At 47.0% G+C, this 22,262-nt stretch overlaps 1 protein-coding gene across 2 annotated transcripts in view; it reads right to left on the bottom strand.

The window, feature by feature from the left end:
- LOC138468424 (zinc finger protein 271-like) overlaps positions 1-22,262 on the bottom strand; it is a 34,101-nt gene that overhangs the window by 6,606 nt on the left and 5,233 nt on the right. The window lies entirely within an intron of this gene.

Raw genomic sequence — 22,262 nt, 5'->3', positions numbered from 1 at the left:
GGCACATCTGGCAAGGTCTCCGCTGCCAAGCGAGTCACCACAGAGGCCAACTGGAAGCTTCACGGCCACTGATAATGAGATATGGACTGGCACATCTGGCAAGATCTCCACTGCCAAGTGAGTCACCACAGAGACCAACTGGATGCTTCACGGCCACTGATAATGAGATATGGATTGGCACATCTGGCAAGATCTCCACTGCCAAGTGAGTCACCACAGAGACCAACTGGATGCTTCACGGCCACTGATAATGAGATATGGACTGGCATATCTTGCAAGAGATTGGCTGCCAAGTGAGTCACCACAGAGGCCAACTGGAAGCGTCACAGCCACTGATAATGAGATATGGATGGCACATCTGGCAAGAGCTCCAATGCCAAGTGAGTCATCACAGAGAACAACTGGATGCCTCACAGCCTGTGATAATTAGATATGGATTGGCACATCTGGCAAGATCTCCACTGCCAAGTGAGTCCCCAGAGACCAACTGGAAGCTTCACGGCCACGGATAATGAGATATGGACTGGCACATCTGGCAAGAGCTCCAATGCCAAGTGAGTCATCACAGAGAACAACTGGATGCCTCACAGCCTATGATAATTAGATATGGATTGGCACATCTGGCAAGAGCTCTGCTGCCAAGTGAGTCCCCAGAGACCAACTGGATGCTTCACAGCCTGTGATAATGACATATGGATTGGCACATCTGGCAATAGCTCTGCTGCCAGGTGAGTCCTCAGAGACCAACTGGATGTTTCACAGCCTGTGATAATGATATGAATTGGCACATCTGGCAAGATCTCTGCTGCCAAGTGAGCCACCACAGAGACCAACTGGATGCTTCACGACAAGTGCTAATGATATATGGATTGGCACATCTGGCAAGATCCCCCCTGCCAAGCGATTCACCACAGAAAACAACTGCATGCTTCATGGCAGGTGATAATGAGATCTGGATTGGCACATCTGGCAAGAGCTCCGCTGCCAAGTGAGTCACCACAGAGACCAACTGGATGCTTCATGGCCACTGATAATGAGATATGGACTGGCACATCTGGCAAGGTCTCCGCTGCCAAGCGAGTCACCACAGAGGCCAACTGGAAGCTTCACGGCCACTGATAATGAGATATGGACTGGCACATCTGGCAAGATCTCCACTGCCAAGTGAGTCACCACAGACACCAACTGGATGCTTCACGGCCACTGATAATGAGATATGGATTGGCACATCTGGCAAGATCTCCACTGCCAAGTGAGTCACCACAGAGACCAACTGGATGCTTCACGGCCACTGATAATGAGATATGGACTGGCATATCTTGCAAGAGATCGGCTGCCAAGTGAGTCACCACAGAGGCCAACTGGAAGCTTCACAGCCACTGATAATGAGATATGGACTGGCACATCTGGCAAGAGCTCCAATGCCAAGTGAGTCATCACAGAGAACAACTGGATGCCTCACAGCCTGTGATAATTAGATATGGATTGGCACATCTGGCAAGATCTCCACTGCCAAGTGAGTCCCCAGAGACCAACTGGAAGCTTCACGGCCACGGATAATGAGATATGGACTGGCACATCTGGCAAGAGCTCCAATGCCAAGTGAGTCATCACAGAGAACAACTGGATGCCTCACAGCCTATGATAATTAGATATGGATTGGCACATCTGGCAAGAGCTCTGCTGCCAAGTGAGTCCCCAGAGACCAACTGGATGCTTCACAGCCTGTGATAATGACATATGGATTGGCACATCTGGCAATAGCTCTGCTGCCAGGTGAGTCCTCAGAGACCAACTGGATGTTTCACAGCCTGTGATAATGATATGAATTGGCACATCTGGCAAAATCTCTGCTGCCAAGTGAGTCACCACAGAGACCAACTGGATGCTTCACGACCAGTGCTAATGATATATGGATTGGCACATCTGGCAAGATCCCCGCTGCCAAGCGATTCACCACAGAAAACAACTGCATGCTTCACGGCAGGTGATAATGAGATCTGGATTGGCACATCTGGCAAGAGCTCCGCTGCCAAGTGAGTCACCACAGAGACCAACTGGATGCTTCACGGCCTGTGATAATGAGATATGGATTGGCACATCTGGCAAGAGCTCCGCTGCCAAGTGAGTCACCACAGCGACCAACTGGATGCTTCATGGCCACTGATAATGAGATATGGATTTGCACATCTGGCAAGGTCTCCAATACCAAGTGAGTCACCACAGAGGCCAACTGGATGCTTCATGGCCTGTGATAATGAGATATGGACTGGCACATCTGGCAAGATCTCCGCTGCCAAGTGAGTCCCCAGAGACCAATTGGATGCTTCACGGCCTGTGATAATGAGATATGGACTGGCACATCTGGCAAGGTCTCCGCTCCCAAGTGAGTCACCACAGAGACCAACTGGATGCTTCACGGCCTGTGATAATGAGAAACAGACTGGCACATCTGGCAAGATCTCCGCTGCCAAGTGAGTCACCACAGAGGCCAACTAGATGTTTAACGCCCTCTGATAAGGAGATATGGACTGAATAGCATAATCGAGCTAAGGTTATATCTCCTCGGTAACAGTGTAAAAGTGTATAGATAATATAGGACATATGCAGAGACCATTCATCAATTTTAATACTTTGATATGGTTAAGCAATTTGCACAGATGATTAACGCTTTTAGATAGTCTGACTCGGAGGATGCAATGCACTGTAGTAAGTGACATGTAACGTTTTTCTTCTCCTTCTACTATTTGACATTGTTTGCATCATATGTGTCTAAGTTGTTCCTAGTTTTCTCTTTGTTTTTATGTATGTTTTCATGGTTTTATGGAAATGATATTCGGAATAAAGATAATTGATTATGTGATTTTCCAAATGCCCCTTAGGGGTCATCTGAGCAAGATACAGATAATGCCCAGTTCACTCCAGTCCATGGTCTTTGGCCACCTGGGGATTTGAGGAACTTGGCTAAGGATGTTCCAGATATCTGGGAGAAGTCTCATTGTTTCAAGCCATGGGCCCAGTTGTTGGCATATGGCTGCTGACAAATCATATGCCACCCTGTCCCTGGGCAGGCTGTAACTTGGACTGGGTGACTGATCGTGATGTATGGGAGGTGAGTCCTGGTGGACGTTCAGCCCACTGCCTGTCTACACCCAGGAATAGCACCTGACCTGTCCACCAGACCCCCAGGAATAACCCCTGACCTGTGGATAGGATCAGGCACAGACTGGTCATTGTGGTCTCCTCAGATTCCTTAGTTACTATGTCTTAGAGGACATGTAATATTAGTGGGAACCAGGATATACTACACCACGTCAAGGTTCAGTGCTGCTTCAAGACACTCATCAATGATAGACCCCTCTAGCTGTGCATGCATCTGGAGGAGGGAGGAGAGCAAGGACGCCAACTGTACCCAAAAACTCTGGAAGACCGCTATGCGGAAGTGATGTGCTGCCCTGAAAGGGAATCTAAGCAGTAACGCTTAGCAAGCATGTGCAGAGACGCCAGCATTGCCACCTGGCATATGTCCAGAACAGGGACACCCCTCTGCAGGGCAGAGTTGCCTGTCACTCCTCTGGTAGAATGAGCTCAAAGACCCTCAGGCACCTCCTTACCATCCAGATATTATGATTACAAAATGCAAAGAATGATCCAATTTGGCAACATCTGCTTAGTCACAGCCCTGCCAGCACGTGTCCCAACTTAACGCCCAGAAAGCTGCCATCTTGCCTGGCATCCCTTGTCCGAGAGAGGTAGAAGCTAAGAGCCCACATCAGATCCAGCCAATGGAATCATTCCACTGCCTTGAAAGGATAGGGCAGAGGAGAAAAGACAGGAAGATGGATCTTTTGAGAGAGATTAAAATATGATACCATTTTAGGAAGAACAGGGCTATTTCACCATCAACAACATCTCTTTGGAGAAAACCAATTAGGGAGGCTTAACCGGCAATGGCAGAAGCACACTCGCGGAAGTGATCACGACCAGGAAAATAGTAAAGGGGAGCACCCTAAGACAAAAAGAATCAAGGGGCTCAAACAGAACTCCCATAAGAAATGTCAAAACCAAATTCAAATTCCACACAGAACTAGAAACGGCATGGAGGAAATTGGTTACACAGACCCTGCAAGAACTGCATAACTGTGTGGATTGTGGATCCCTGTTCCAGGGAACTTTTAAAAACCATAATAGCAGCACGGTATCCCTTCTCTGTGCCAATTCTCAGGCAGAAAGGCAGAAAAATAAATCCAAAAAAGGGAATAAAGGTCAGGATAAGGGGGTCCAGATCCTTCTCATACCCAGAATGAAGCTGAAAATGTACACCTCCTGCAGGTCTCCGAGCTGATAGGAGTATAAAGGATGGTGTCTAGTCAAATAGTCGACAGACAAATGGTCGACACAATTTGGTCAACAGGACAAATGATCGAATTTGTTTTTAAAGTTATATATATATTTTTTAGGTTTTCGTTTAGGGAAAAAAAGGGGTTTTTAGCAAGAAAAAGGGGGTTAGGGGGGACCCCCAAAAAAAAAAAATGTGAAAAACAAAAAAAAAATATTCAATCATTTGACCTGTCGACCTTTTGGTGTCGACCATTTGTCCTGTCGACCTGTCAACCATTTAGATTCGACCAGTTGACCTACAACCATCAAGGACATCATCCGACAAGTTCCACTCCTTGTATTTTAGCCTGTTATTAGCCAGTGTGAGGGCTCAGGAATGTGAGGCGGACAACTTTGTGAAGGTTTTTTAAAAGAGGTAATTTCATTAACTCAAAAGATTGGATAACACCTCACTATCCTTACCCTGATGAGGATTTCCCTGCCTATGAATATAAACTAAAAGAAACACTCTAACAAAAGGTCTTTGTCCATCACACTTGAACATACAACAACGCCATAAAGTCACATAGGGCAGATCAAATATAAAATATATAAGAGATAGATTCACAATCGGAGAACTGTCTCTCCTTTCAATCTGGGCGAATTCCCCTTCTCCAGATTCAAACAGGATTCCGTTCACCAGTTCCAGAAAGATAAGGAAATCTTGTAATAAAGTTCCAACTCAGTTCCTTTGCTCCACTTGACAACTACAGTTCCAACTTTTTTATTTTTATTTAATTGTAATGTCTTTTAGTATAAAACTACACATTACATAAAATACAAACAACAATAAAAAAATAAAACATAAAATAGTGTGTAACAATCATTAATGCACTTCCATAAAATCCACAAAAGAAAAATATGTATCCACGGTCAAGAAACTAGAACATATCATCACATTTCGTCACCATATCCTATATAAGGCCAGCTGAAGAGACTTACTCGATGTGTTACGACTGCGCCTCCAGAACGAATAAGTCTTTTTTGTGTCCACTCTATGCACAAATTCTGCTAGAAACCGCATGTAAACATGTCCCCTTTTGGAACATTCCTTTAGAACCTGCCACAATGCCTCTCATTCTTGGTGATCCCTGTTTTACGACACAAAACCGCCTGAACTGGAAGATGGTTTAATCGCAGCAAGAGGAGGAAGCGACGTAGATGCTTAGAGGGCCATACCATTGTATAAGGCTGTTTAAAAAAAAAAGATTATAAGGATTCTGATACAAAGGCGTAACTCTTCAATGTGGCTAAGTGCCGAAAGTTAGCACCCCAATCCCACAGCTCAATGTTCTTAATTAGCTCTTTTTATTCTCATAGAGGTCTTCTTTACCTGCAAGTGACCAGTCCAGCTGTTCAAGCAACTGTTTAGCGCTCATTTCATACTCAGGCTCTCTTGCTCTCTTCAGGAGATCAGAACCCACATCACGCAAGAAGGCTGTACCCGGGTTTGTCACCATCTGTACATACAGTAGTGCATGTTTTTTCAAAACCATTGAGGATAGAGACAGAAGGTCAAGCTCTAATCTAATAGCGGCCATTGGTATGCAAGGGGATTGACCCAGTATCTTATGCCAATATCCAAGATCGATAATGGTGAGGGTTTCGAGCCCATAGATGATGCCCGGTACCAAACGTTGTAAATAAAGGCGTCTCGCTCCCTCAATAGAGAAACCACCCATTCTGTGCATAACGCGGTAGAACAGTGACGTTAGTTGAGTAGCCTTCCCTATCTGGTCATTAAAACCCCCTTTAAAGCCTCTCTTGGACTCCAATTCAACACCAAGATATTTATACTCTGCCATGTGTTCAATTGCAGTGTCCTCAATGATCAAATTTGCACAAGTCACCTTTTTGGACGAAAACGTCATCAGTTTAGTTTTATTTCCATGTATGATCAGAAAGTTCTCCCTCGCATACTTCAGCAGCTCGTCTTGTTCCTGAGAAAGTGTGGGCTAGCAGGACTGGATTGTCAGCATATGCTATCATATGGGAATGTGTTGCATGAATTTTGGGGGGATAGACTCTTCTTTCGCAAGGACATGAGATAGATCACTCAGGTATAGGTTGAAGAGCAAGGGGGCCAAGATGCAACCCTGTTTTACTTCGTTGTCAATTGTAACAGGAGCGGACAAGGCCTCCTCGCCCCCCAATCTAACCCTGGCTGTATTGTCAATAAGAAAAAGTTGCAATAAGTACAGTAGCAAAGGGAAGTGGGGGGTAGCCGTAGCTCTTAAGTTTGGCCCAGAGTCTACCCATATCCACTGTGTCTTAGGCTGATTTAAAGTCGACAAAGAAAGCATACAAACCAGGAGAATCTTTCACGCTCGCTCTCCCCATCAAGTAATCCAACAGTCTGAGGTTCCGAGTGGTAGAGAGTCCTATGTGAAAGCCACACAGGAACTGCAGTTCTCTAAGCAGGAAAGACGAGAAGACTCCTGATGGTGTTCTCCCAAGTAGATCCCGGGAACCCCTTATTCAAGCAGCCACAAAAAGACTGGCCCTCTCTTATCCCAACCCTGAAGGCAAACAAGCAGGGAAAGATCACCTCGGTCAAGGGACCCAGGGTTATGCTCAGGAGAATGCTCAATGCTGAGGAGGAAGGAGAGGCGAGTGATATCTCTGAGGCCTTTATAGGCTAAAACACATCTGCCTCACCTCCTCCATCTAAATATCTTCTACCAAAAGCCAACAAACCCTCTGTATATAACCAATCCCGTAGGATCCCAATTTCCAGAAACTACCTATTCCAGAATCCTTGCTTTTCTAATTCCTACTTAAATAATTCCAACCGTTCTTCTCCACGTCCCTCTGATTATTGTTTCCCACACTCCCAACAGGCTCAGATGGAACACTATTGTTCCCATAACCCTCCTCGTTTATTTCACGATTCTGGCTATTCCAGTTTACCCCACAAACCCTACCAATCCTGTCCCTCTGATTGTCACTCTCTGAACTCCCTGTCGAAAGTGATCACCAATTACAATTCCCACTATCCCCTATGTTCTGTTCTCCATCCCGGTCCTTCTCGTCCATTTCACAAACCTCACCCATTTTGTCCTTTTTCGGTCTACCAACAGACCCCCTTCTGATAATCACATCACTTCACCATCATATCCCATAGGACAACCCGACCCTTTCCCGACATGAATACAGGTTTTACGGACTAATAATAATCATTTCTTTCTTGACATGTACCAACACGAAGGTCAGCCAAAGTCAGGCAAGTAACCTAAATCACACACATCTGACTGCCCTTCCTTTTCCCCACAGGGACATAAGGTGGGGCCAGAGAGCAAAGTACGAGCACAGCAGATAGCCCAACAAGATGGCTAATCAGGCGCAGCAGTTCAAGAGAAGGAGAAAGGCGTCAGGAAACGAGAGGGTGATGAGGAGAGAAGTGATCTTACCTTTTTCGTCCCAGACCTGTGGAACCTTTGTAGAAGAGAGCCTAAGACCGCGAACAATAGCACAAGTGTCTTGCAGCAGATGTCAACGGTGCATGGGGCAAGCCTATGCCGATGAGCAGGAGGGAAGGAAGCTCCCGCGACCGTGGTACCGGCATTGACTCCAATGAAGAAGAAAAGCCAAGCGGTTCATCACAGCCGGTGAGTCGAAAGGGAAAACGATAAGAACCGGGCTGTGTTGAGTGAGACTAGCAAAGTGGCAAGTTCTACGAACTGTGAAAGAACTGTAACTAGTGTCAAATGGAAACCAGTTGCAGAGGGAAACTTCCACCACGTGGGTGCTAACTAAAGAGACTCTAGTCGAGCCTCATATGATAGAAACTACAGATACCAGCAGGCCTTCGGAGAGCCAGCGGAAGAGGTCAAAGTGGTCATACGGATGGTCAAGCAAAATCCCCATACAATCCAAAGACTTTGATCAAAAAACTAAGTGAAAGCAAGGGAAGTGAATCCGCAAATACAAGCAAATGTGAAGTTGGTAAGGGTCCGACCCCGACCGAGGGAGATTCAGGGGTGAAGCCATCACCCAAGTGCTGGCAGTCAAGAGGGGTCCGACCCCGACCGAGGGAGATTCAGGGGTGAAGCTATCACCCAAGTGCTGGCAGTCAAGAGGGGTCTGACCCCGACCGAGGGAGATCCAGGGGTGAAGCCATCACCCAAGTGCTGGCAGTCAAGAGGGGTCTGACCCCGACCGAGGGAGATTCAGGGGTGAAGCCATCACCCAAGTGCTGGCAGTCAAGAGGGGTCCGACCCCGACCGAGGGAGATTCAGGAGCGAAGCCATCACCCAAGTGCTGGCAGTCAAGAGGGGTCCGACCCCGACCGAGGGAGATTCAGGGGTGAAGCTATCACCCAAGTGCTGGCAGTCAAGAGGGGTCTGACCCCGACCGAGGGAGATCCAGGGGTGAAGCCATCACCCAAGTGCTGGCAGTCAAGAGGGGTCTGACCCCGACCGAGGGAGATTCAGGGGTGAAGCCATCACCCAAGTGCTGGCAGTCAAGAGGGGTCTGAGCCTGACCGAGGGAGATCCAGGGGTGAAGCCATCACCCAAGTGCTGGCAGTCAAGAGGGGTCTGAGCCCGACCGAGGGAGATCCAGGAGTGAAGCCATCACCCAAGTGCTGGCAATCAAGAGGGGTCTGAGCCCGACCGAGTGAGCTCCAGGAGTGAAGCTATCACCCAAAAGTTAATTGAGAAAAGAGCTGTCATATAATTTGTGGAATGAGATTTGTAGGAAGGGTCAGCGCCCAGAAGAGGGTGACCCGGGGGTGAACTATTATCACCCTAATGAACTTTCATTTGGTTAAAGGAATTTTTGTTTTGTTATTTGAACACGTAAGGTCCTCAAAGGCAAGAGACTTTCAAGCAAAACGAGACTTGGCCATCGACGGACCGAGAGCTGAAAGCTGAACTGTCATCTTGTGCTACAAAAGTTTGAGAATGTGTCCTGAGAGCTGCCATTAGAACTGTCTCATGCTGCAGAGTCCAGAGACCGTACTGTGCTCCAAGCCTTGTACTGGAGAAGCCAGAGACTACAGTGCTCCACAATCCCATCTTGCCCCGTGCTCAAAATGTGGCGAAGGGAGACCCAGGCTACTGCATCCTGACATATTATTTGGGAACAATTCTTTCTTTTCTTGAGAATTATCCCACACCCCTTTTTTGTATTAGGTGTAAGGTTTGGCAATAGGTTTCTTAGTACAGGCCTTTTTATTTGACACACCACAAGAACTGAGTTATTTTCATTTGATGGTCGTAGCTTGCTCCAATCTTAGATTTAGGCTTAGATTAGGTGTTTTTCCAACCTGCACACAGCATTGATTGTTCAATAAACATCCTTGAACTGTGATCACTTGTGTCTGTTTTACTGGTTGCCACCATCAGTTCCTCACAAATCCAACATGGATAACAAACGGTAATTGCACGGGGCAGAGGGAGAGCACTTTTTAAACACTGGGATCAATATAGAAGAGCTCCAAGACACCGGTATCCTACCCTCCAGGAGGACCTTGTCAAATAAGAGTTTCAGTAGCCCCGCCCAAAGCGTAGGGTCCTGTTTGAAGACTATGCCAGCTGAGCCGTCAGGCCCTGGAGCGTTACACACTTTTATTCTGCTTATCCCCCATGTTATGTCCCCCTCTCATGTTCCTGAGCATGAGGAGGAGCTGTGACGGAGCAATCCGTGTTGCCCCTCGCGTAACCCTCTCCAAGATGATGCAACCAAGTGACCTCATTTATGGGTTTGATAACTTTATGGGCTCTGTTTACTTTGCCACCTTCAAGCAATTGCCATAGACATCTGGAGCTCCCCAATGCAAGTGATTTGATCATAGGTTGTGATTGGACACGCACTACTGTTAGGTGCCATTGATGCAAGCATTTCCTATACACATTTCTTGCTTGCTACGTCGCTTTCCTTAAATCAGGTCCGCACAGGGAGCTGTTTAAGTCTGCGGAGCTGCCTTCTAAACAGTCGTTTCCTATCACGCATTTCCCTGTCATAACTAACACTTCTATCATCAATGTATGCATTAGGGAAACTACTGTTGAAGCATGATGTTGTGAGAAAGTAGTAATCCAGGCTTCTATCTCCTCTATGCGAGTTGTTACGACAGTAAGCACCTGTAGTGGTTTTAGCCTGTTGTATGTTAGCATATGTTCACCTAATTCGATTGCCCGCGTGGTTGCTTGAGACATCACCCGTATATTTACTGTGAACATCTAAATCGCAGGCAATCTATAGGGACCGCAATCAGTGTCCGCTCCAGTCATTGCACTGGGAGCGCATTTCCACAACACCTGGCACTACCTTTGAAGATACAAAGAAGTCATCTAAAGTTGACTTCTTCGAGCTCAGTCTCCATGTGTAGTCCCCAGGCAAGTCCACAACCGCACGACCATTTAACATGTTCAGGTCCCAGTTTGAGTTAAAGGGCATCCCATTCAAACCAGCTTGATTTGAGGTGGACTGTTTCATGCGACTCTGGCCACCTAAATTGCCCCATCCCTTCAAATCTTCAAGACAAATGCAATGTGCGTTACAATCACCACACATGACTACCACGTCAGTGCCATCACCCGTAGCCCATGAAGGGGATCGATCATGCAACGCTTCTTGTATGTGTTCCGAGTCGTTCCCACCAGGCAGGTCATTGAGGTTCACCATCAGGATTGGACCCTTATACAAGGTTCAATATATGAGGACTTCAATGGCTAAGACATAATCAGCGTCAATAGTTCAACTCTACAAGACCTTCATTTGTTAGAGACTCTCCCAATAAGCCCCCGTGGGGACCTCCCCCTCACACCTCTGCCGGCCTTGACCTGGCAGATAACATGCCCATCGAGGCACGCACCACTTACAAGCCAAGTCTCTTGTATCAAAAACACTGCGTTTCGGAATAGCAAACTGACAGACCCATTTGGGGTATTGAGATGTGCAAAGCCTGGTGTGTTCCAGGAGATAATGGTCGGGTTTCGGTTCTGGCGGGACAGTGCAACCGGAGGTGCATTCGCCAGCCATTTCAAAGTGATTTGGATGTCTTTCAGCTGCATTGGAGCGCTAAGCTCTAAAGAGCATCCACCCTTATCCTTGTCTACGCGTAACCACGGAAGTGCAATATCCTCCTCGTCCGCTCCACTGTTGCACAAAAGATTTCTGAAGTTCCGCAGCAGAATCACAGTGCCTGGGTTCTTACAGTGAATCAGTGACATATTGGGATTGTGGCATTTCTATGGTTGACGAGACCCAAAGTCGCCCGGCTCTAGAACACAGAGTTGTGGGGTGTGTTTTAAGATGGACAGAAATGCTGAACGACTCAACCTAGATGACCTGCTCCCCTGGTTCCTACTTTTTATAGTGATTTTATCATCAGATAAGGTGTTTTCTTCCATGTTGGCCTTTCCCATCTGACCTTGGGCTACGGGTGCCACCGAATTCGCCGTCACCGCAGGTCTGAGGGGAGAGGTGAGCCTCATTTATACACGATGCATTATTCAATTGGGAGGACTGGTCGTCCACTTTAAGACCGTCCATGAGCCTCTCGTCCCGCTTCACAGTGGTCAGACAACTGATCAGGTGGCCTGATTCCTTTAATAGGCGCTTCTTATTTCAGGCTCAGTTAGACCCATTAGTTGGGCTAGCAACTGGGGCCTTTTTTGGCCTCCTCTGCTGGTCTTAATGCACAAGTCTGGGCCAGTTTGGCCGGGCCTCTCTGCTTGCAAGAGTAAAATAGGTCCTCGTCAGAGCCTGACTTGTCCACAGCCTCAACATTTTGTCAGTCTTGCATGTGTCTGGAATTTCAATTAATTTGGCGTTACCACTTCCTGCCAGGCCTCTGTTTATGCCATTTGTTTGCATTTCCACATCATTTGTAGTTATTAAATGACTGTGGCCATTCGTGATCGATTGAACAGTTTGAAAAGTCCAGCCGCAGAGCTTTAGTAAACTTTCCGTCACAGACTGCAGGGAAGCCATAGAGGGTCGAGTGTCCGCCTGAACCCCCTGATTTTCTGATAATACATTGTTCGCTTTCGGGGGCCAGGAATGCAAGAGCAGATTAGGAGATGCCGATAGATGGTTAGAGTCTTTTACAGAACAAAAACTGGAATTGGAACAAATTACTTGGGCTTCTGTAACTGTGGTGAGTCCATTTCCATCATGATGTGCTTCAACAGGGGCCGCCATACTCTGCTGGAACGAGTCACTTCGGTTTAATAAAGCATTGCTATCTGTGCCTTCAAGAGATAACAGGCCCCGGCTCAGATTATTAACCGATTGATTATTTCTAGTTTGATTTCCGTCATTTGAGGCAAGCAGACCGGTGGCAAAGCTGTTGGCTCCTCAGGTTGATACAAATATGTTATTTTCCCTTTATGACTTCATGCTTTGGTCGACCTGCGGCCCATCTGTCCTGTTGCAGAGACGAATGCATTAACAATAGGATCAGAAACCAGAGGAGCGTTATTATTGTCTGGCCCATGTTTTAGATAATATCTGGGGGGCTTCTGTTTTTGCTTCGCTGGCATATCTACTGTCAGGGCAGGAAATAAAAAACAGGCTTATATTTGTAAAAAAAACATGGACCTCATCACTGGCTCACTGAGGAGCTGACAGCACTCTGCAAGCACTCTTGCCAATGTGCACGCGCCAGAGACGGGTCTTTCCGTGAGGTAACCAATGAATTGAATGAGCTCCGTTGTATGAGCCAATCAACAAGCAAGATTGTAGATACAGCTTGGTATGAAGGTAATGCTGCCAATATAGAATGAGGTGTTAATAGAGAGCAGTTCACGGACAGTCAGAACAGGACAGCCGACAGCACTCTGCAAGCACTTTGCCAATATGTGTGCTCTTGCCAACACAGTTCTGTTTGTTTCAACTTGAACTCTAACAAAATTATTTCCCAAGGTTTTCCTCTTTCCCCCTGTGACAAAAGAGGTCCAGGAAACTTCTCCTAAACCAATAATACTTCCATAGGTCAAAACACTTGTTTTGACAATTGTAGATAATTCTGCAGCAGTGTACAACACACTTGCTTCAGCACTGCTAATTTGTCAGTAACAGTTCAACAATACATTGTTGTGGTTCTATCACTTCCACTTTAAAATCTTTAACCACACCACAGTATTTCAGCATCTTCCACCTGGTCCACTCACCCGCCAGGCCTTCTACTACACTGTTTTCTGTCTTGGTGTACTCTCCTGCCAGGACAGAATTCACCCACTAACTACAAGTACGTCTGTGGTAAAGGTTAGCTTCTTCAATGAGTTTGTAATGTCTCTTGCTTCACAAAATCAACATAAGTATTTCTTCTGAGAAAACAAGAAAAACACTGCTGCTGTTTATGACATGGTGATTTCCGCACACAATGCAGGTTATGCTCCATGTTAGGCAGAATCCTGTGCAGTTCCCTTAGGGAGCACTACAGAAGATTAAGACTACAGGTATGAGCAATAAATCCCCTTTGGTATCAGTCTGTACCACAAAGATTTAATTGGTAGCTGTGACTGAGCAGTCAGACTTATCTCAAGAGGGAGATGAGCAGTATTCATGGTTTACACAATAGGACTACAGTACTAGGGTACACGGAAACACTGACCAAAGCTTTGTATTAAAAAGAATATATATATTTATTTTATACACTTCTAGTTAAACACATTAATCACAGTTGATAAAGCAAGTTAAAATCAGTCAAAAAAAGTATACACAACTCCCTAGATAAATTGTAGACAAGCTTGAGCAAGAGTGAAAACTGAGCAAAATGGCACAGTGAAAACCAAACACAAATGGCACTCTAGCAATTTCTCACAAGGGAGGGAAAGCACAAGTTATACAGGAATATCTTCTTACACACCCCAGCAACATTTCCCATAAGTTTGTGAACAAGTTTAGGCAAGGCAGTACTTTAAGTTATATAAGGTTTAAATGAAAACCGAGCAAAATGGCACTTCACAAGTTTTAAAAATGGGAAGAAAAAGGTGGTTATAAGAAGTAGGTGCACCAACACAGTTCTAGTTGAGAAGCAATCTAGAGAAGGCAGTTCTAACAAATTTAGCCAGAGTCAATAGGCCTGTGCCAGAGTCAGTGGTACAGGGCAAAGGGCCCAGGAGCAAATTGTTCTTGTAGCTGCAGTTATGTCTTTGGTTAACGATTCGAAAAGGTGGATGCAGGAGGTGAAAGACAATGTTAGATGATGGAGGCGGCCAACCCAACAGGTAGGTAAAGGATTTAAAACACCTTTAACACTACCACGTGAAAAGGGCGGCCCGGCGGAACAATGTACCTTGAAATGTAGAAGAGACTCCTGCGGTGGCGGTTGTTCCTGGCAGTTCCTGCAGTTCAGGTGATCCAGCAGAAGAAGAGGGACTCTCGTCGTGGAGGAAGGATCGTGTTACTGCACTGCCCAGGGATGAAACCAGCCGCGGTGCTGCCAAACGAATAAAAGGTACGCTCCTTCAAATCGCGGTCCGGGTGGACGGGTGCCTGGCTATCCGGTCTCCGAGTACAGGGTACTGGCGATTCGACCAAGGCAGGTCCAGGAAGGTGATTGGAAAACTGGTTGGTCCCACCAGCTCAAGGGAAGAAGGCTCTTGCAGATGAAGATCTTCTCTCGTCGTGTGGAGAAAAGTGATGAGACGCTGCAGCAGGGCTTCACCGGTGGTTCAGTCGTTGCAGATGTCTTTGGCTTCTCTCCTCTTCGGCTTCTTAGTTCTAGTGGCAACCTCTTGCTCTTCCAGTCCTCAGGACCCTGCTTTTATGCAAAAAGATCCCCATTCATACAGCCTAGCTGTCACTCACACAGTGGAGTGGTCTTCTTGGCGGGAGACCCTCCAGCCTATCAGGACAGAGTGCTACATGGGTTGCTGAGGCAACCCTGTCCAGGGGTCCTACTCCCCCTCCCACACAATGGATCCACCCCATTGGCGCCGAAATGAGGGCTTCTTGGAAGAAGCCCGCCAAAAAGACGAACAAAGGATCCCTGACCTGGGTTAGGAGTTTTGAGAAAGACACGAGAAAGAATTTATATTAAAGTTCTGGCAAATAAAACCTACCGGAGTAAAGTTAATATTAAAATAAACCGGCGGTATGTTAAAGGCTGTCAGTAAATGTGGTAGCCTCGAACAATGGGAAAATCCCATAGGGAAATATTTGCGGTTGAATATTTTTGGTAGTAACCACTGCCACCAGCCAGAACCTTTTGAGAGAGGGACTGTACGGAACCCTCTCGAAAATGAACATACGGGAAAAACTATTAACCCTTGCCAGTACTTCCATAGTAAGATGGGTTGTACTGGTTTTGTTCATAAAGATTGACTAGTAAAGTCAATGGGGACTTTACATGCCCTGGGAGACAGTAGTCAGTCCCAGGGTATGGAGTCCATGTTTGGGGGTCGCTATGATACCCCTGTGTCACTGCACGGAGGGTGCTGTGTAACACATGTGAATAAAGATGGTTCCTATGGGGGAGAGAAAATCCCATAGGCATTAAACACAAAAATAGCCTAGAACACACATAGCAGAAATGCCTAAGAGTGGGAAAAAGAGTCTCACTCTTAGCAGGAGAAAAAAATAAACCCTTCAAATCCAGCAAAGCTGCTGGGGGCCTCTATAGGTGAGGGACATTAGCCATGGAATGAGAATTCTGCCCAACACTCCACTCCTTCTGAGTACTTCCTATCAGAAGGGCAGCCCTCCTGCAACTCGTGTTCTCACTTCCACATTAAGCACCTGCTGACAACGGTTCTCTCCCACTCTTACAACTCTTTGGATTTGGCGATGGTTGTTCTCTTCAGTTAGCTTTGGTACACTTCTCTTCTGGCTTGGGTAATAGTTGATTGTTTGATTCATTGCCTTCTTGTGCTGCTGGCTTTTAATCTGTCCCACACCTCTGCGATCACACCCAGCTGGTCTGAAAGTAAAGTTAACATTCTGCCACTTCCTTCTGACACCATGATGTTTTATGTCAGCTCAGTATTCCAACTGGTAAGCGGGCCGTTACGGAGTACTCTGGGGTCACAATCACTTAGTGAACTCACTGTGTCTGGCGTGCATAGCCGTTTATCTGGCTACCTCCAGGTCCTTCACATCTGCTTACCTCCGCGGCCCAGCAAATCCTCTGCTTCTTAGCGCACAGCTGCTTCTGCCAATTGAAACCAGAGCTTTCCTGGCTTTCCCAGCCCTCCGGTGCTCATCTGCCACCTGAGCTCGGCTGATAACAGGAAAAACTTTCAAATGGTGAACTTTCCGCTGCGCAACCTCTGCCGCTGCGACTCTCAAGGGGAAAGCTGCCAATCCCACCGCTTCCCACTGCGCAACCTCTGCAATCATGGTCTTGAACAGAAGAGACCCTCTCAGCACCAGCATCCGTTCAGCTCACAATAGTGTTCCCAACGTCTCTCCTCCTCTCTAACTTCAGCTTCTGCTGGCACGTGGGTGTTCCACAACCACTCCAAATCCTGCTGCTACTTTCCTTCTCCTTCTCTTTGGCCGGCACCTGAGGGGGACTTGTATGCCTCCCAGTCTCCCTCAGGTGTGGGTCATTGACACTAAGAGGCTGCACTTTGAAGTCTCTTTCCTCTACAGCCCTCTTCCTCGTCGCAGTACATTGGGAATTGTGGGAATTGGAGTCCATAGAGTAAAGATCAATGTTTCTAATGAAATCATCAATATCTAGTTCATTTCTCTCCTTATTTATATTCCTGAAAGGAGTATTGTAAGAGTCAAATGAAGGATTTGGTTTTACCAAGGAATTATCATGTTCCGAGTTTAAGTTGGTAATATTTACAGATTCAGCTTTAATATTCCTCTGGGAGTTTGTTTTTCTTTCACCCTTATGAATGTTCGTGATCTCAAAGGGGCTATTCTCCTTTACGGGGCGTAAGTGGTTATTATTGTTTCACCTACTTTGATAACTTGGGAGGTTATCAGCTCTCTCCGACAGCAAGCCTTTACATATTCCAGTATCACCGACATTCCCTTCCCTGAGGAAGATAAATACTGCGTCTCACCCAACAGAGTCCTCCTGCTCCCCTCGTGCCCTTCTCCTCCCAGGTGATCCTCCCGGCTAATACCACCCCCAGGGACAGGATCAGGAAGCGTCTGCCTTTCCCTGGCCACCGGGGAGGAGACTTTAGGTCGGGTCTCTGTGAGGACTCTGCCGGATTCATCACATTAAGCATAAAGATTTAGGCTGCTGAGGGTCGAATGGGGAGCATGCCCCTATGACTGGGAGAGCATTTCCACTCTCAGCAGAAGGGGCCGGGGAGGGCCGATGGACATGTCCAGCAACTTAGAGTGCATCGTCCTCCGGGCCCAGTCCAGAGCGATCAGAATCAACGTGGAGCGAACAGGTGCAGTATCCTGAGAACCAGTAAAACGTCAGGGAACAGTGGGAACGCATAAAGGAGGTCAAAGTTCCACTTGACAGTGCGTCACTCAGAGCTGCCAGTCGAGGAAATTCCTTGGAGCAGAACAACTTGCACTTCCTGTTCACACAGGAAGTGAAGAGCACTTGAGGGGTTCCCCAGAGGGAGAACCCCTGCAGCGGGAGAATGCCTCCTCCAGGACATCCTGACAGAGCTCACACTCTTAGGAAGCCGAAGTCTGTCTGCTCAAGGCATACGCCGTAGTGTTTTCTCTTGTTGGAAGATGGGCAGTTGTCAGAGAGACACTGTTCTCCAGATCCCAGAACTACAATCACATTATTTCTCTGCATCAACTGAGGCAACAAGCCCACAGCTCCCTGTTTGGTGATGTAGTGCATGGCCACTGTTGTCCTTCAGGGTCAGCACAGTGTTGCCCTTCAGAGGGTAGAAAGGCAACCAAGGCCAGCCTGGCAGCTCCGAGCTCTAGCAGGTTGATGTGCTCTGAGACAACCATCACTCAAGGCCAGGATTGGTTGAACAACGCACCTGGGAGATGTTCGCTACTCGGTCCTCCGTTGGAAAGATTCTGCCCAGGCATGTGTGCAAGACCACTCCGATAAATCGGAGGGACTGGGACTGTGAAACATGAGACATCTTGAAGTTTACGGAAAACCCCAAGAAGTGCCATGGGCTGCATGAGTGGAATCAATATGCAGACTTCTGATCTGGGGAGTGTCCGCGGATGAGCCAGTCATCCATGTAGGGAAAGCCAGGAAGGACTTTCCTCCTGAGACGAGCCGCTACCACTGTCAGCAGGTTGGTGAAAAACCTGTGCGCCAAGGAAAGGATGGCAACACTGGTAGTGATGTTGGCCTAGAATGAACCTCAGGTACTTCCTGTACTTTGGAAGAATAGGCATGTGGAAGAATGCACCCTGAAGGTCCAGCGATACAAATAGTACCGCAGCTCGACGGCTTGGAGGATGCGAGCTAGAGTCACCATCTTGAATTCGTCCTTTCCTCGGTACGAATTCAGAAGCCTCGGATCCAGTATCAGATGCAAGTCACCGTCCTTCTTCAGAACTAGAAAATAAGTGGAATACCAACCCTTTCCTCATTCTGAGCGTGTCACCAGTTAAACCCTGCTCTTTGAAAGACGCTGATGGACTTCATCCAAGAGGATGGGGTCTGAGGCAGGGGGGCTGTGGTAATACCAGCTCGGGCATTTTTTCTCGATCAGCATACTCTGGGCCTGCCTGTAGGGGCAGTGAACCACCGGCAGGCCTGACGTGCTTGTAGTTCAGGCCTCCACCGGCAGATTAATCACTGAAGCACCGGCACCGTTAACAATGATGCCGATGCATTAGTGGTTCCCAACCCATGGAGTCCTGTTGGATCCATGGGAAAGGGAACTTACCGTTATTCCGCCAACCCTAAATCCAGGTGATACTGGGATATCGGGGGCAGAGACGGTAATGCAGCTTTCCTGGTATCTCACCAGAATTACTGGCGGGATACCGGGAAAGCTGTAATGACCCCCTATGTGTTACTGTAATGTGTCAGACAGTCTCCCTATGGTATGTACTAGGACGAAGAAGAAACCGAGAACGCTACAGTCAAGCATGAAGAGTGTTCTACCAGCTGTTGTCAATCAAACTGACGTCACGCTGGGGCAGTTCCATTTACTTAAGCTAAACAGTAAAGAAGGACAGGGAGAGCTAAGAGGCCGCCAGAAAGCCAATGAGTTTGTAACAGGCAGATCGAAAGCAGCATTGAAGCAGCAGTGTGAATTGTTGAGAAGAAGCTGTGGGATGCGAGGAACGCTCCTTGTCAGTTGTCTGAAGCTGAGAGTCAGTGTGGTCAAGGCGTGACCTGTCGTGTGTGAACTGTGCGGTCCAAGAACTACGCTGAAACTGCCAACACTAGCCTACTGCAGAGCCACATAGGTGATTGCATGGGAAGTACAAGGAACTGTGGTGGCTGCGTGACCTGTAATGGGTGCACCGTCTGGTCCGAAACCTGCACCCAGACTGCCAACAGTAGCAGCCTGCGAAGTCAAGCATCCCGGAGAAGAGCAGAAAGAAAGAGAGAGAACAAACCCACAACCCCTGTTTAAACTAGTGAAGAGCTCCCTGAGAGAAGGTAACAGGAACAGTAATAAGTCCAGGAGGGGACCGGGAAAACCTGAGAAATTGAAACAAGGAGACAAGAGAGAAATAGATCATTTTGTGAGGCAAATCCCTGGCCAATTCCATAAGACTGTGGTATTGAAGCGTCAAGAAGGACTCGGGGAACCTCTTCCTAATCCCAGTGTGGGCAGCTTGAAGAATATTGTTAAACTGTTAAAGCATCAAGGAGGGTTCAGGAATCGCTCCCACGTCCCAGTGGGGGAAAGTTGAAGTTCAGTGTTCAAGTAGAGATGACAAAATGTCAGTGAAAAGAAATGAAGGAGTTGATGAAGAATCTACAATTGAAGTGACTCAAGTAAGGAAAGCCTGCTAAAAACTGGACGTAAACTAGGAGACAGAGTCATTCTCCTAGTCCAGTGATGTTTCTAGAACTGTACAGACTTCTACTCAGGACATGGGAGCCATTCTCCTAGTCCAGTGATGTTTCTAGAACTGTAGTGACTCCTACCCAGGAGAAGGAGTCATTCTCCTAGTCCAGTGATATTTCTAAAACTGTAGTGACTCCTACACAGGAGATGGGAGTCATTCTCCTAGTCCAGTGATATTTCTACAACTGTACAGACATCTACCCAGGAGAAGGAGTCATTATCCTAGTCCAGTGATATTTCTAGAACTGTAGTGACTCCTACACAGGACATGGGAGCCATTCCTCTAGTCCAGCGATATTTCTAGAACTGTACAGACTTCTACTCAGGACATGGCAGTCATTCTCCTAGTCCAGTGATATTTCTGCAACTGTACAGACATCTACCCAGGAATTGGGGGCCATTCTCCTAGTCCAGTGATATTTCTAGAACTGTAGAGAGTTCTAGCCAGGAGAAGGAGCCATTCTCCTAGTCCAGTGATATTTCTAGAACTGTAGAGACTTCTACCCAGGACATGGGAGCCATTCCTCTAGCCCAGTGATATTTCTAGAACTGTAGAGACTTATACCCAGGAGAAGGAGTCATTCTCCTAGTCCAGTTATATTTCGAGAACTGTAGATACTTCTACCAAGGAGAAGGAGCCATTTTACTAGTCCAGTGGTATTTATAGAACTGTAGATACTTCTACCCAGGACATGGGAGCCATTCTCCTAGTCCAGTGATATTTCTAAAACTGTAGAGACTTCTACCCAGGAGAAGGAGTCATTCTCCTAGTCCAGTTATATTTCGAGAACTGTAGATACTTCTACCCAGGAGAAGGAGCCATTCTACTAGTCCAGTGATATTTATAGAACTGTAGAGACTTCTACCCAGGACATGGGAGTCATTCTCCTAGTCCAGTGATATTTCTAGAACTGTAGAGACTTCTACCCAGGACATGGGAGCCATTCCTCTAGTCTAGCGATATTTCTAGAACTGTAGCGACTTCTATCCAGGACATGGAAGACATTCTTCTAGTCCAGCGATATTTCTAGAACTGTAGAGACTTCTACCCAGGAGAAGGAGTCAATAGAACTGTAGAGACTTCTACTCAGGACATGGGAGTCATTCTCCTAGTCCAGTGATGTTTCTAGAACTGTAGTGACTCCTACACAGGAGATGGGAGTCATTCTCCTAGTCCAGTGATATTTCTAGAACTGTAGAGATTTCTACCCAGGAATTGGGGGCCATTCTCATAGTCCAGTGATATTTCTAGAACTGTAGAGACTTCTAGCCAGGAGAAGGAGCCATTCTCCTAGTCCAGTGATATTTCTCGAACTGTAGAGACTTCTACCCAGGACATGGGAGCCATTCCTCTAGTCCAGTGATATTTCTAGAACTGTAGAGACTTCTACCCAGGACATGGGAGTCATTCTCCTAGTCCAGTTATATTTCGAGAATTGTAGATACTTCTACCAAGGAGAAGGAGCCATTCTACTAGTCCAGTGATATTTATAGAACTGTAGAGACTTCTACCCAGGACATGGGAGCCATTCTCCCAGTCCAGTGATATTTCTAGAACTGTGGAGACTTCTACCCAGGACATGGCAGTCATTCTCCTAGTTCAGTGATATTTCTAGAACTGTGTGCAAACCTCAACTTTGAAGAGACTTCTATCCAGGACATGGGAGTCATTCTCCTGAGCTGGGATAAGACCTCTTTTCCTCAGTTTAATAAATTGGAGAAACAGGAACCGAAGAGGCCAGTTAAGCAGAGGCCACCATCCTTTGGAAGTTGTATTCGAGAGCATCAAGTCAACCTGCCACCGACCCGGAAGCAGAGAAGGTCTCCATACGACCGACGGCCATGGTTAGTGGACCCCAAAGAAACCTATTGGGACAACATGTCAAGGGACCACAGGGAAAGGTTGTTGCTACTGGCCATGGCTAAAGGCCATGGCTAGTGTGTCCAAAAGAAACCTAGTGGTGTGGTCCCAGCGACCATTGTTTGAGGTCGTTG

Source organism: Ambystoma mexicanum, chromosome 4q (assembly GCF_040938575.1).
Source record: "Ambystoma mexicanum isolate Mex_15411 chromosome 4q, UKY_AmexF1_1, whole genome shotgun sequence".
NCBI lineage: Eukaryota > Metazoa > Chordata > Amphibia > Caudata > Ambystomatidae > Ambystoma > Ambystoma mexicanum.
This window is presented reverse-complemented; position numbering and strand designations above follow the sequence as displayed.